Genomic DNA, 17060 nt, shown 5'->3' on the forward strand with positions numbered 1-17060 from the left:
CTTATGCCGAAAACAATTTATATTAGTTATGTCATCCATACCAGTGATCTCGAGTTTTATATGTAAAGAAATATCGCGAGAGCACAAAAACATTTCAAGTCTGGCCAGACAATTTATCTCCCCACTTTTCACATCATTCCTTCAATCACAATCACCATATCACAGTGCGACGAATGTGTGGCCACACTATTCGCCCACGGGACCGGTCGACTAGCAAGGACGGCTCACGATCCCACCAGTGTGCACAGCCTGATAGGGTTTGCGGCCCTACTCATGCCCGAATTCGTTTCACAACACAGCCCTATAGCCTAACGGAGCAAGCTCAGACGAACTATGCATCAGGCAACAATCTCACAAACAAAAACAAGGCATGACATAACAGTTAAACCACCCTTATAACACCACGTAATATTTTCGGAAAATAAAGAGGTTTGAAAAGAAAGCCCACCTCGTTCGCTTAACAAATCAAATTCCAACTTATGGCAACTCTCGTTCCTGGAACTCACGTATACACAATCACCCTTGTCAACGACAACACAATCAGCCTTCCATAAGTTTATATTATCATGCATGTCCTATTGTTCCTTTTTATCCTTCTCTTACCCATCCCATCATTCACCAACACAAAGAGGATATGTCATAAACTTCTCAACACGTCACACATAATCACATCATAGGATACCTTCTCAAATCATACATGCACCAAGTAATTAATCAAAATTTAGCAATAAGTGATATTTTCACATATCAGCAAAGCTGGCAGAACTGTGTGGTTGGTTTGTAAAAATCACCAAAAATTCATCCGACCTCATATGAAGCTAAAATTTTGTCACAACACAGTAGACACATTCAAGTTCATTAAGGTAAATTTTCACACTAAAATCTTGTCATTTGATCAGTCAAAACATTAATACAACTCTCTGGTCGGAATATAAAAATTCTGGCAGCATTGCACAGTTCATTTGAAAAATTCATCATAAATTCATACGATGTCCAATAAGGCTGAAATTTTTACAAGACTCAGAAGACACTTCAAAATTTCACATAGTTCAATAATCACATCAATCAGATGTCATTTAGTCGGTCAAACAGATTTCGAAACTTTCTGGTCGAGAACACACGTTACTGACAGAATTACGCAGTCGACTTCAAACAATTTTCAAAAATTCAATTTTTTACAAAAAGGGCTGAAATTTATACGAGACACAGATAACACCTCAAAATTCACTCAGAAAAATTTTCATACCAAAATTCGATCGTTTGCTAGGTCAATCACATATCAGGAAATACTGTTCGAACGTCACAGATTTCAGACTCATAATTTCGAAATTAGGGTTTCTTTCCCAATCATCCAAACACAAATTCTCATGCTTATAACACACCATCATGCTTGATAAGATACTCTTAAACATGTTTGCACATAAACTTAGATCATTCACCAAAGATTCAAATCAAACTTCACACAATTCAATCAAAAATCGCATAACTATCAAAGTTCTCAAGCAAACTCACTTTCCCACCGATTAACATTGCGATCTATGATTCCTACACCCACTACATGCATGTAGGATTCAAGAACATGGTTCAAACGAAAAGAATGAGGGAAAGTGAAGCAAATATACCTTCTTTGACAAAAATGAATCGGTAGAAACAAGAAACGGTGTGATTCGTCAGAGACTCTTGAAAATAAACTTCAACGGATGCAAGAACAAGAATTGGATGGAGGATTTTTGGAGAGATTGTAGAGAGGGAGGGGGAAAAAATGTGTGGAGTGAGGGAGAATGGGGGCTAGGGTTTGTTTAGGTGGTATTTATAGTCTAGGGTTAAGTCCATAGGTGAAATAATTAATTAATTGTGGAGGAATAAAATATAGGCTAATAAATCAATATCCCACAATTAAAAGAAGCCAAATTTTCGAAAATTATGGTTGTAAATTCAACAAGGAATTATTTGATATTTACTTGGAGAGAAATAAATCCACAATTTAGGAAATAAAACAATGGATATTCTACAAACAAGGAAACAAAATAAATTGAATCTCCAAGTAGGAAAGAATGAAGTAAGGGTCGAAAATTTAAGGGGAATTGCACAAGGGAATTATTTAAATCCTCAATTAAATAGAATATGATTTAAATTTGGTAATTTTCTTTATGGGAAAAAGGCTCCCATAAAATAGGTACCAAATAATTATATTCCCACAAGGAAAAATACTAGTGTAGGGCGTGTGACATGAAGGATACAACATAAGGAAATGTTCACATCCCCAATTAATTTTGCATAGGTATTAGTATGGTATTTAATTGAATAAAAAGGGATCCCATAAAATAGGAAACAAATAAATTATCCTCCAAAAATTAGTGAAGGGGCCGAAAATTATTAGGCTTAAATAGCCAAGGAAATATTTCAACTCTCTATTTATTTTGGGTGAAGAAATAATAGGTGGCATGATTTAATTGGATTTAATTCAAAAGAAAGGAGTCAACAAAGCACCAATTAAATCAAAGAAAATAATTCATCCTCCTATTTTAAATAGGAGATTTTCGAAACTCCCAAGGATGATAGGCTAGAGTTCGAATTTCATGTAGTACCATTTATGGATCATTTGGTTTGGATTTAATTTGGATAAATATCCCAAAACAATGAATTAAATCCAAGAAATGAAATACTATTTCAATAATTAGGAAGGGCCGATAATTATTTCACACAATTCACTTAATCTCATAGAAACAAAAGTTTCATATTTGAAAATTCCAAATAAACATATAAAAAGAGTCACAAAAATTAGGGATGTTATAAAAATACACATTCCCAACCATTAGTAAACAAACTATATGCATGTCTTTTCACACATTTTCAATGCTTTATTAAAGTGAACATTAACAGAGCAATTAATAAGCTTGAACAAGCAATTCTGACAAACTGGACAAGTAATTCGATCATACTGAACAAAAATTCTAACACTCTGAACAAGCAACTCATTTATCAAGCAATTCTAACACTCTTAACAAGCAATTCTACCATGTTGAACAAGCAATATGTTTATCAAGCAATTCCAAAGGGCACACAGTTCGAAATAGCTAAATAATAATGTATTAACAAGCACATTCCCATCCATTAACACACTGAACAAGAAATGTCTTTTGACCCACATTTTTAATGCTTATCAGACAATTATAACACACAGAAAAAGCAATTATCAATCTACTTAATTGTATTGAACAATTATCAGCATTGAACAAGTGCTAAAGCAGCAATTTCATAACAAAAAGTAACCAACTATTAATACCTTTGTCTTTCTCAGAATTCTCCCCTGATCCACCCACATTTTCTGACCGACTTCCAGCTTCTGCAGATTATCTTTTGCATTCCTCTTCTACCTCAAGCTATTCGGTTGCCTTCCTCTCTCTCACCATTGTATAATTACACTACCAAATAATTACAAACAAACTAAGACTTCTCTTGAGCAAAAAAGCGTCAATCGTCTAAGCAGATAATAAGATATGAACAAGCAAATTTCCAGCTATTAATAAGCAAAAAAATTTCACTTTTGCTGAATATTTACAAAGTGTACATGTTTCAATTGCCAACCAAGCAAACAATATAATACAACCAAGAAATTACTAAGGCTCAATCAAGCGTCATGGTTTCTAGGAACAACACCCAACGACATCGCGTATTTTTTTAAAAAATGACATATATCAGATAACATACCACACCTGACCAGATTCGCAGCATAGGAATCCGACCCAATACTAATCAGTTTTAAATGTAGCAACCACAAGAAACAACAATTCCTATATCAAGCACTTTCAATGCCATAACAAAGCAAGCACAAAAGTAACACAAACGCAATCCACAAAGTCATTGATTATACATCAATTCTATATCCTAAATAGAGCAACTACAAAGAAACAAATACTAGCTAAAAAGAAATTAAAAATACATTATTATGCAAATCAACGCACAAATTTATTGGATTGGTCGATTCAGTTTTCTAGAGAGAGAGGTTGATTGGGGAGAGAGAATGGTCGATTCAGTTTTCTAGATAGTGGGAGAGAGTTATTGCAGAGTGGGAGAGAGATTTATGAATCAACGCCAAAATTTATCGAAATTTCCCAATCCAATCCAGTTTCAATTTAAGCAAAAAGACATAATTACCCTTATAAGCAATCAATTGTTAATAACCAAGCAATCCGTACTCTGTTTCTACAATTCAATCTCAGTCATCTATATAGGAGATCAGATGGCTATAAATGGTGTTACATTGTCACTTTAATTAAGGTGACACCATATATATATATATATATATATATATATATATATATATATATATATATATATGGTAGTGATAAAATGCAAACTCATATATTGTACAAACTCCAAACTTTTCAACACAGTATAAACACAGTGTAAAATTTCAAGATTTTGATGTCAACACAATGTCAACGCAATGCCAATATGGTATCAACCGTTGACATTGTGTTGATATTTTCTGTTGATGTTATTTTGTCATTTGTTGACATTTTCTAACGGTCCAGATCATAGTTTGGAGTTTTTACAATATTTAGAGTTTGCATTTGATTACATTCCTATATATATATATATATATGTGGATGTATTCATTTCCTTTTTGCATATTTCCTCTTTTTTCCTTCTTAATCTCAGCCCCACGATTTTGTCATCCGACGGTTAGATTGATGCCACATGTCATTTAATAATGCAGATTTTCAGTTGAATAATGCACACCGACTAATAATGCACCATTATAGCGTAATAATGCAGATTTTCAGTTGAATAATGCACACCGACTAATAATGCACCATTATAGTGTAATAATGCAGATCATCTGGACCGTTGATGAATGAGATCTAACGGCCCATATTAAGAAGAATAAAGGATCTAAGGGATGAATAGGAGAATAACGCTCCTCTCTCTCTATATATATATATATATAGGGGTGCATTATAATGATAACCCCAATTTCAGTAATAACCCTATAACTAAATCTGGACCACACATTTTTAAAATCACGTGGTCTAGATTCAAACTTAGATTTACTTCATAAAAAAAAGCGTGGGGGTAAATATGTCAATTCGCTCATGATAAAATTTACGTATCCAAATTTCGCTAATTTAATTTCTGAATTTCGTTCATTTTAACATTTTATCAGTCAGTCAAAAGTATCATTTTATCATGCTTGATAAGACACTCTTAAACATGTTTGCACATAAACTTAGATCATTCACCAAAGATTCAAATCAAACTTCACACAATTCAATCAAAAATCGCATAACTATCAAAGTTCTCAAGCAAACTCACTTTCCCACCGATTAACATTGCGATCTATGATTCCTACACCCACTACATGCATGTAGGATTCAAGAACATGGTTCAAACGAAAAGAATGAGGGAAAGTGAAGCAAATATACCTTCTTTGACAAAATGAATCGGTAGAAACAAGAAACGGTGTGATTCGTCAGAGACTCTTGAAAATAAACTTCAACGGATGTAAGAACAAGAATTGGATGGAGGATTTTTGGAGAGATTGTAGAGAGGGAGGGGGAAAAAACGTGTGGAGTGAGGGAGAATGGGGGCTAGGGTTTGTTTAGGTGGTATTTATAGTCTAGGGTTAAGTCCATAGGTGAAATAATTAATTAATTGTGGAGGAATAAAATATAGGCTAATAAATCAATATCCCACAATTAAAAGAAGCCAAATTTTCGAAAATTATGGTTGTAAATTCAACAAGGAATTATTTGATATTTACTTGGAGAGAAATAAATCCACAATTTAGGAAATAAAACAATGGATATTCTACAAACAAGGAAACAAAATAAATTGAATCTCCAAGTAGGAAAGAATGAAGTAAGGGTCGAAAATTTAAGGGGAATTGCACAAGGGAATTATTTAAATCCTCAATTAAATAGAATAGGATTTAAATTTGGTAATTTTCTTTATGGGAAAAAGGCTCCCATAAAATAGGTACCAAATAATTATATTCCCACAAGGAAAAATACTAGTGTAGGGTGTGTGACATGAAGGATACAACATAAGGAAATGTTCACATCCCCAATTAATTTTGCATAGGTATTAGTATGGTATTTAATTGAATAAAAAGGGATCCCATAAAATAGGAAACAAATAAATTATCCTCCAAAAATTAGTGAAGGGGCCGAAAATTATTAGGCTTAAATAGCCAAGGAAATATTTCAACTCTCTATTTATTTTGGGTGAAGAAATAATAGGTGGCATGATTTAATTGGATTTAATTCAAAAGAAAGGAGTCAACAAAGCACCAATTAAATCAAAGAAAATAATTCATCCTCCTATTTTAAATAGGAGATTTTCGAAACTCCCAAGGATGATAGGCTAGAGTTCGAATTTCATGTAGTACCATTTATGGATCATTTGGTTTGGATTTAATTTGGATAAATATCCCAAAACAATGAATTAAATCCAAGAAATGAAATACTATTTCAATAATTAGGAAGGGCCGATAATTATTTCACACAATTCACTTAATCTCATAGAAACAAAAGTTTCATATTTGAAAATTCCAAATAAACATATAAAAAGAGTCACAAAAATTAGGGATGTTATAAAAATACACATTCCCAACCATTAGTAAACAAACTATATGCATGTCTTTTCACACATTTTCAATGCTTTATTAAAGTGAACATTAACAGAGCAATTAATAAGCTTGAACAAGCAATTCTGACAAACTGGACAAGTAATTCGATCATACTGAACAAAAATTCTAACACTCTGAACAAGCAACTCATTTATCAAGCAATTCTAACACTCTTAACAAGCAATTCTACCATGTTGAACAAGCAATATGTTTATCAAGCAATTCCAAAGGGCACACAGTTCGAAATAGCTAAATAATAATGTATTAACAAGCACATTCCCATCCATTAACACACTGAACAAGAAATGTCTTTTGACCCACATTTTTAATGCTTATCAGACAATTATAACACACAGAAAAAGCAATTATCAATCTACTTAATTGTATTGAACAATTATCAGCATTGAACAAGTGCTAAAGCAGCAATTTCATAACAAAAAGTAACCAACTATTAATACCTTTGTCTTTCTCAGAATTCTCCCCTGATCCACCCACATTTTCTGACCGACTTCCAGCTTCTGCAGATTATCTTTTGCATTCCTCTTCTACCTCAAGCTATTCGGTTGCCTTCCTCTCTCTCACCATTGTATAATTACACTACCAAATAATTACAAACAAACTAAGACTTCTCTTGAGCAAAAAAGCGTCAATCGTCTAAGCAGATAATAAGATATGAACAAGCAAATTTCCAGCTATTAATAAGCAAAAAAATTTCACTTTTGCTGAATATTTACAAAGTGTACATGTTTCAATTGCCAACCAAGCAAACAATATAATACAACCAAGAAATTACTAAGGCTCAATCAAGCGTCATGGTTTCTAGGAACAACTCCCAACGACATCGCGTATTTTTTTTAAAAATGACATATATCAGATAACATACCACACCTGACCAGATTCGCAGCATAGGAATCCGACCCAATACTAATCAGTTTTAAATGTAGCAACCACATGAAACAACAATTCATATATCAAGCACTTTCAATGCCATAACAAAGCAAGCACAAAAGTAACACAAACGCAATCCACAAAGTCATTGATTATACATCAATTCTATATCCTAAATAGAGCAACTACAAAGAAACAAATACTAGCTAAAAAGAAATTAAAAATACATTATTATGCAAATCAACGCACAAATTTATTGGAATGGTCGATTCAGTTTTCTAGAGAGAGAGGTTGATTGGGGAGAGAGAATGGTCGATTCAGTTTTCTAGATAGTGGGTGAGAGTTATTGCAGAGTGGGAGAGAGATTTATGAATCAACGCCAAAATTATCGAAATTTCCCAATCCAATCCAGTTTCAATTTAAGCAAAAAGACATAATTACCCTTATAAGCAATCAATTGTTAATAACCAAGCAATCCGTACTCTGTTTCTACAATTCAATCTCAGTCATCTATATAGGAGATCAGATGGCTATAAATGGTGTTACATTGTCACTTTAATTAAGGTGACACCATATATATATATATATATATATATATATATATATATGGTAGTGATAAAATGCAAACTCATATATTGTACAAACTCCAAACTTTTCAACACAGTATAAACACAGTGTAAAATTTCAAGATTTTGATGTCAACACAATGTCAACGCAATGCCAATATGGTATCAACCGTGGACATTGTGTTGATATTTTCTGTTGATGTTATTTTGTCATTTGTTGACATTTTCTAACGGTCCAGATCATAGTTTGGAGTTTTTACAATATTTAGAGTTTGCATTTGATTACATTCCTATATATATATATATGTGGATGTATTCATTTCCTTTTTGCATATTTCCTCTTTTTTCCTTCTTAATCTCAGCCCCACGATTTTGTCATCCGACGGTTAGATTGATGCCACATGTCATTTAATAATGCAGATTTTCAGTTGAATAATGCACACCGACTAATAATGCACCATTATAGCGTAATAATGCAGATTTTCAGTTGAATAATGCACACCGACTAATAATGCACCATTATAGTGTAATAATGCAGATCATCTGGACCGTTGATGAATGAGATCTAACGGCCCATATTAAGAAGAATAAAGGATCTAAGGGATGAATAGGAGAATAACGCTCCTCTATATATGTATATATATATATAAATATATATATATATATATATGTATATATAGGGGTGCATTATAATGATAACCCCAATTTCAGTAATAACCCTATAACTAAATCTGGACCACACATTTTTAAAATCACGTGGTCTAGATTCAAACTTAGATTTACTTCATAAAAAAAAGCGTGGGGGTAAATATGTCAATTCGCTCATGATAAAATTTACGTATCCAAATTTCGCTAATTTAATTTCTGAATTTCGTTCATTTTAACATTTTATCACTCAGTCAAAAGTATCATTTTATCAACTCAGAGTATCATTCTATCCGGCAAAACTATCATTCTATGCAATAAACCTAACATATATCATTTTATCAGTCAGTCAAAAGTATCATTTTATCAACTCAGAGTATCATTCTATCCGGCAAAACTATCATTCTATGCAATAAACCTATCATTTTATCATTTTATCAGTCAGTCAAAAGTATCATTTTATCAACTCAGAGTATCATTCTATCCGACAAAACTATCATTCTATGCAATAAACCTAACATATATCATTTTATCAGTCAGTCAAAAGTATCATTTTATCAACTCAGAGTATCATTCTATCCGGCAAAACTATCATTCTATGCAATAAACCTAATATAATCGGCACAATACATAATATACAAACATACAAAGCAGTAAACGTATCATTTTATCAACTCAGAGTATCATTTTTATAAGGTTACTGTCATTTTATCCGCTTAGATTATCATTTTATCAGGTAAAAGTATCATTTTATTAAACAAAAATGTCATTTTATACACCACAAATACCTATCATTCTATCGGCTGAAAGTATCATTCTACCGGGTAAAACTATCATTCTATCGGCTGAAAGTATCATTCTATCCGGCAAAACTATCATTTTATGCAGTAAACCTAATATTTATAAGCTAAAAGTATCATTTTATCAACTCAGAGTATCATTCTATCCGGAAAAACTATCATTTTTATAAGGTTTCTGTAATTTTATCCGCTTAGATTATCATTTTATCAGGTAAAAGTATCATTTTATTAAACAAAAATGTCATTTTATACACCAAAAATACCTATCATTCTATCGGCTGAAAGTATCATTCTACCCCGACAAAACTATCATTCTATCGGCTGAAAGTATCATTCTATCCGGCAAAACTATCATTTTATGCAATAAACCTAACATTTATAAGCTAAAAGTATCATTTTATCAACTCAGAGTATCATTCTATCCGGCAAAACTATCATTCTATGCAATAAACCTATCATTTTATCATTTTATCATTTTATCAGTCAGTCAAAAGTATCATTTTATCAACTCAGAGTATCATTCTATCCGGCAAAACTATCATTCTATGCAATAAACCTATCATTTTACGTGATATTTGGCGAAATTCAGAAATTAAATGAGGGAAATGACAGTTTTACCCCCGCGCATTTTTTTATGAAGTAAATCTAAGTTTGAATCTCAAAACTATCATTCTATGCAATAAACGTATCATTTTATCATTTTAGGTGATATTTGGCAAAATTCAGAAATTAAATGAGAGAAATGACAGTTTTACCCCGCGCTTTTTTTTATGAAGTAAATCTATGTTTGAATCTCAACCGAATGATTAGAAATATGTGTGGTCCAGATTTGGTTATAGGGTTATTACGATATTTAGGGGTTATCATATGATCACGACTCTATATATATATATATATATATATATTTTAGTATAAAATGTGAGTAGAACGGATTAGCAGAATATGTGGTTCTGTCACGCCCGCCCTTTCTGTGGATAGAAAGAACGGTTGAACGCGACCAGTGGGGGATTAAAGAAGTGGGGAAGAAAGGGGGGAAAAGGTTTAATTCGACTTGACTCGAAATAATGGAAATAACTTGAATAAAATTAGAGTATCATCTCGATAAGTACATAAACTCAGATCAATAATATGTGATATCAATAGAAAAGAATTATTTTAGCGGAAGCGTTCAAGAGCGAATGACATCATGTATGGAGACATGATGCATCCAATCAGTACCGTCCATCATCATTAATGCACAATTTGCACATTTTTAAAACATATGCGTGACTGAGTACTTGATGTACTCAATGAACACATGCCAAATATACTTTCATAAAGTAGATTAAAACATTTGCCATAAAAATTGTTATGTCAAGTCATTTCTGAGTGAGCTCGGGGTTTAATCATAAAAAAGACCTTGTACACTAAAATCATTCCATTTTGTAAAATAGATCAATCGACTGATCTTTATGTTTTTCCAGAAAGTACCATATCATTTAATAAAAAACATGAAACTTCGGCTGATACTTGAGTTCTTTGAAAAACTGTCATATCTGTTCTTTCTGGTGCCGGGAAGGTGGCCACCACCCATGGTCACAATAACCAGCCAACCCGCTCGATGACTCACGGGCCATGGTGTACACTAGTCCAAGTAGGGACGTTCCCCACATTGGGACCCGAATTCGATTAACCATACGTGGCAACAACCACTCCAGATAGGCCCCATAGACCATATCGGAACTATACATGAACTTTGAATGTGGCCACATTTCGAGTCCACTAGAAAGGCAATTCGAAGGAAGGCTCCCGATCCACATGTTGTGTACACTAGCTTGGATAGTGACGCTCACCACACCCAGACCCGAATTCGATTATAACATAATTGGTATTAGTAGGGACGCACCTCTTACTAGACAAACAGATAGGTATTTCTCAAAACAAAACATGGCATCACATAAGATTTGTAGCCTCATTTAATCATAAAATATATCTGAAACATAACTCATGCTTATTGGTCAACGCCGAGCATCATATAACATCATATCGACAAAGTCATACTTATTAGCCAACTCATGCTTATTGGTCAACGCCGAGCTTCAAATTCGACCTCCTTTCTATAACAACTAAAGGAGATAGAAAAAGTAGGAATGTTACATGCTCATTATCAAAACTAGTAAAAATTAAGTATAACAATTATTAATGAACGGATAGATAAAAAAACACTAGTGAAAATTAATAGCGGATGGAGAGAGAAATAAGATACATCTCTTAAGCAATTAGCATCGTGTAATCTTTTATCTAAAAGAAATAAATATTTAAGACGGAACTATCTCCAGATCTGGTATCTTCGGCATATTAAGAGTAATTTTTTTGGTAAGATGTTACTTACACATAGTGTATATGGTTGACTGTAGGTATTTTAAAGTATAAATTTTATCTAGTCCCCACTTGTATTACCAAACATTTTTAAAAAGTTATTTTCAAATTATAAGTCCCAACTTAAAATTATAACCTATATATATGCAGTCCAGTTGTATTTTTAAATGTTAATTCAAGTTTGACTAATATATAATTTCTAAATTTAGTATCGAACTTAATTTACAACACACTCAAAGCATCTAAGGCTGTGGTTATGGAAATATATATTCACTTATATAAATCATGTTTTTTTTATTGTAACAAATAAGGTCAAGTATTCTTGTAATTTAAATTTGAATGAGCAACGGTTTGTGATTAATTTTAAAATGCTCCTCTAAGGAGATTTTAAAATGTTCCTCCGTGGAGATTTTAAAATGTTCCTCTGTGGATATTTTAAAAATGTGCCTCTATGAAGATTAAATTTCTAATGATTTTTCTTTTGAGACTTTCAATCTATATATTTACGGTTCAATTAACAGCGTGCTCTCATAAAAATAGTGATGTGTCTTCCTTAATACTCCCGTAAATCGGCTCCGCCTATAAACTAGTGTAACACTCGTACGATACACAAAAAAAATATATTAATATAAATCTTAAAAAATTAAGTAACATCTATAGGCCATAAAAATAATATTAATAGTACGGATGTAATTAAATGCAAATTCTATATATTGTACAAACTCCAAACTATGATCTGGACTGTTAGATTTCATGATTTGATTTAAAAATATGTTACTTTGTTGTTTTTGCTAGCCATTTAAATCTCCGTTTGAACGTTGGGCCTTTGCTCGCCATTTCTAGCTTTGAGCATTTCTAAATGCATAAAAAAGGATTCTAAAATTTATTATTCCCCACTGTATATGTCTGTATGGGTTTAGTTCAACTTCAATTGGGTCTCACATAAACAATGCTGACAAAGATGACGTAGAAGATGTGGAAGAGTTTGGAGGATCAAATTAAGTATGACATCCAGGAGACAATAAACTCTACAATCCACTTTTAACCCACATAAATAGTTGCAAATGTTAGGATTGGTATACTGAAAAGCATATTTCGAGCATGTTGCACGGATAGAATTGCTTGTATACAATAAACTCTACAATTCACTTTTAACCCAAGGTGAAAAGAAATAATTTTATCGTATTGATGTTTGCTTATGCATTTATAAGATATTTTTCAAACATTTAAATGTATAAAAAGTGAACAAGTCTAATTCTTATTCATAGTAGACTGGTCGTAAACGACGTTCACAGTAGGTGACTAAGTTGGTTCTCTGTAGAAGAGAGATAAAATTTCACAGCCTAGATAGGCTTTGGCTACCTATCGCGAAAGGTTGCAGTGTCAGTCCGCATGTATCCCTACCTTAGGAAGAAAAACCACTGGTGTGGTATAGCACTGAAGGATCTAACAATTGAGATAAGTCTTTCTTGCAATTTACTGAAAAACAATCTCTCGATGATTGTTATTTATTAGTCATTGTTGACATAACATTGAGCATACGATATTGTTTATGCATTACTTTGATTTATCAAATGGTGCGGATTTTTCGCAATCCAAGAATCTTGATGTCTTGGGTAGTGCTGATCAATGTCTAGTGGAGCTAGTATTGTTATTGCAATGAATCATGTGTTGGGTGAGTCTGTTTTCATAATACCCTCAAGAGGTGTTCGAAAAAGGTTTTACAATTCAGAAACCCGGCTGGTTGGAATTTATTCCAAAATAATAAATAGCAGACTTAAATTAATTAATGGATATTCATGTCTTAAACACAAGATATAATAAATTAAAGAGTCAAAGCCCGGATTACTCGTAATTTGGGATTGGATGGACAGTCAATCTTATTATGCTATAGTGGATAATAATAATAATAATAATAATAATAATAATAATATTCTATTTTGATTTAAATTAAATTGGGGCTCAATTTAATTAGTAAATGTCCATCAGGTTTCACCGAAATCCCACCTCCATGGATCCTTAATATTGTCCATTACAACTATATATAAAGGAGACTAAATAGAAGACTAACTTAATGGTTTTTAATCATTAAAATTCGTGCCCCTCTCATCCAGTGAGATGACGAAATTAACTAAAGTTCAATCTTCTATCTAGTTAAGTTCTTTTGGTTTTTACAAGTTTTACCCACCTAAAGGTCATTATCTGTCACGACCACATTTTACTAAGAATAGTAAAACTCGGATAACCGTGATTAGGTGTAGAAATTGAGAAGTGGTACATGGACAATTCATATGATTACGAAGCATCTCAAATAGAATACTTGATTAGGATACGCTCAATCATAAAGATTCGAGTTAGCTGTTAATATAATATTGTTTATTAATTGTCATAGTCATACTCGAAAGTAGGATTTAACTTGCTTAAATAGCACAACGGAAACAATTGAACGCGGTTCCATGTATGAAGACATGAACCTCCGAGAGTACTGTATAGACATAGGAGTAAGCCCTGCACACTTAGAAATACATGCAGGGTTGAGTACAATTCAGTGAACACATTGACAAACGATACAATTATACAATGGTTAGATCTTCCATTATTAAGCTTTTAAGTGGCTGCCGTTTCAACAGTAGCAACGTCGGTTTTGTACACAATCTGAGGTTAAAACATTGTCCGATCGTTCTGAAATTTTAAGGCAAGGTAAAAACTCATTCTACTTCATTTTGACCGAAGGAAATTACATTTGAACGGTTAGATTTACCGTTATTAATTTCCTAAGTCACTACTATTTCAAAATGCTTATTCCCAAATTGAAACATGATAGGAACTTTTTCTACTTTCTTGAGTTTGAAATAAAAACATAGCGTATTTGATAATAAAGAGAGCATGCTTGACTTTGGTCTATGTTTTATATGGTTTTTCTACATGCTAAAAGAATATAAAATTTTAATAGAGAACTTACCCAAGGAAGAAAAGAAAAGATTTTGGATTGAGCAATGAGGGCTTCAATTATCGGGTGCCTCCTTCCTTTGTGCTTATAACTTGGATAAAAATAGATTGGTAAGAAAATAAGTGTATGAAGTGTTTGAGGGGTGATTGGAGGTGAGAAACCATCTCCGCTTTATACTACTTCTTTTCAGACAAGGAAGTAAGTACTACCACTATAGCATACGTGCTCATTTGCATGAAATTTGGGAAAACTTATGATGATTTTGTAAACATCTAATTGCCGTGTTGCAGTGAACTTTGAAAATGAGGATATGCATAATGAAGGATTAAAAACATGTTTCTTATATGCATCAGAAAACTACGCAGCCACTATTTGATACGATTCATACTATTCATGACACTATGCATACTATTGACGACATTATTTGTCAGTACCTTTTTACCATGTATAAATTACTACATGTTGACAGGTCTTTTCATTCGCAGGAGCATGCTTTGAGAATTGGAGTTTTTCCAATAATAGAGCACCAACTGTGTGTAGCTCGTCTTTGTAATAATATAGATATAGAGAAATGACTCAATTTTGTAAATGGACATTTAATATCTATTTGAGCCATAATTGTACTTGGACAATTATTCACTAACTTGTATTTCCTTGCACGACAAACCCGTTGAGCATAATTACTCTTTCACGTTGGTACTTGGTTAATAAAACCCCAAAGGATTTATAGTAACAAAAGATGGTAGTTTAAAGTACCACTCACTTTAATATAAGCATTTACTTGATAAACGAACAGATTGACAAGCGTCTAACGTTATTAATAGAACGGGGTATTACATTCTATTCCTCTTAAAAGAAATTTCATCCTGAATTTTGCAAGATTCAAGGTGAACGAAATTTAGAAATTGCTCTTTCATTTTCTCGTCTAGCTCTCATGTTGCCTTTCTTGTCTTTGGTGTCTCCACAAGACTTTCAATGTGGTGAACAATTTATTCTCTAATCGTTGCATCTTTTCGATCCAAAACGAGTTTTGAGCCTTTCCTTGGACTTAAACTTGTATTTAGGTTTACTTCCTCATTTTGATTACGTGCTTTAGGTCAAACACGTACTTTCCAAGATATAGCATTTGGGAAACGTTTTCTAACGCGGTTTTAACTTACCTTAGATATCGCTTCGGAAGAAGATACTTTAAAAAAAAAGAAGACTTAGTCTCATACTACTATAAACCGTAATCCAATATGATGGAAATCTGCATAAAATTTTGTTGGGCCTCTTTGATCATTTTTTGATTTTTCACACGATATCGATCGTCTCACTAATAGTAACATTTTTCTTTCAACAATTTCGCCCCAAAACTTATTTTTCATGTCTTGGGACATTTTAGTATTCCCTGCGCGGTGTCGTGATTTCCACACATTATCTCATTTCTGAGTTCCTCATTATTTGGCACCAATCTTTATGTAAAAGTGAGGGCATTATTAGCCTCCTCACGGTAGTTTCCGTGGTCGCCTGTTCTAACCTTTATTTGCATATTCTCCAAGACTCTATAATGTCTCTGGGCATTCACGATTTGACTTCTCAAGTCAGGTTCCACTTCTATGGTGGTCATCTTCCCTTGCACTATTTCAGGTGCTTACATGGTTTCTAAACTTGGCGTGATTAATTATTGTAGTAGGTTCTTCCTCTTGGGTGAAAAAGACTCTAAGTATTGAGTCTTTTGGCTCAAAGTATCGGCTACGAAACTCTTCTTGCCACGGTAGTAGTTTATACCACAAGCGTAGTCTCTCACTAGTTTGAAACTTTTGTGATCGGAAAAAATTTCCACCAAACTCTATAGATGCGATACCTCCAAATTTTAGTGCACGCACTATGCCACTTAACTCTACATTTAGCTCGTATGGTCTACGATGTCGCGATGTATAGGCGATCTCCTTCACATTCTGCATTAGGACTAACCAAGTCCATTCCTTGATGCATCGGTGCAAGCACCTGAGCTTGTTCATGGCACATGGATCGTTTGTACTGGTATAATGGTCAACTTAGCCAGTAGTAATTGATTCATTTTCTCATGTCAGAAGTTCGCAATAATGTAATGCTCTTGTTAGAGCATTAACCTTGCGATTTAAAGAAAACTTCAATAAATCTTCAACTTTAAGAAACTTTGAATTTTGCTTGGGGTCATTGGAGACCTCCAATAGCTCATTCTTTGAAGGGGTAAC

At 33.1% G+C, this 17060-nt stretch overlaps 1 long non-coding RNA gene across 1 annotated transcript; it reads right to left on the reverse strand.

The window, feature by feature from the left end:
- Nucleotides 1-3155: 3155 nt before the first annotated feature.
- On the reverse strand, nt 3156-14997 carry LOC121747548. Its single transcript, XR_006039220.1, has 3 exons — nt 14854-14997; nt 7093-7231; nt 3156-3425 (listed from the first exon to the last, which is right to left on the reverse strand). It is a non-coding gene; the product is annotated as an uncharacterized LOC121747548 (long non-coding RNA).
- Nucleotides 14998-17060: the final 2063 nt, after the last annotated feature.

The sequence above is a fragment of the Salvia splendens genome, chromosome 9 (assembly GCF_004379255.2).
Source record: "Salvia splendens isolate huo1 chromosome 9, SspV2, whole genome shotgun sequence".
NCBI lineage: Eukaryota > Viridiplantae > Streptophyta > Magnoliopsida > Lamiales > Lamiaceae > Salvia > Salvia splendens.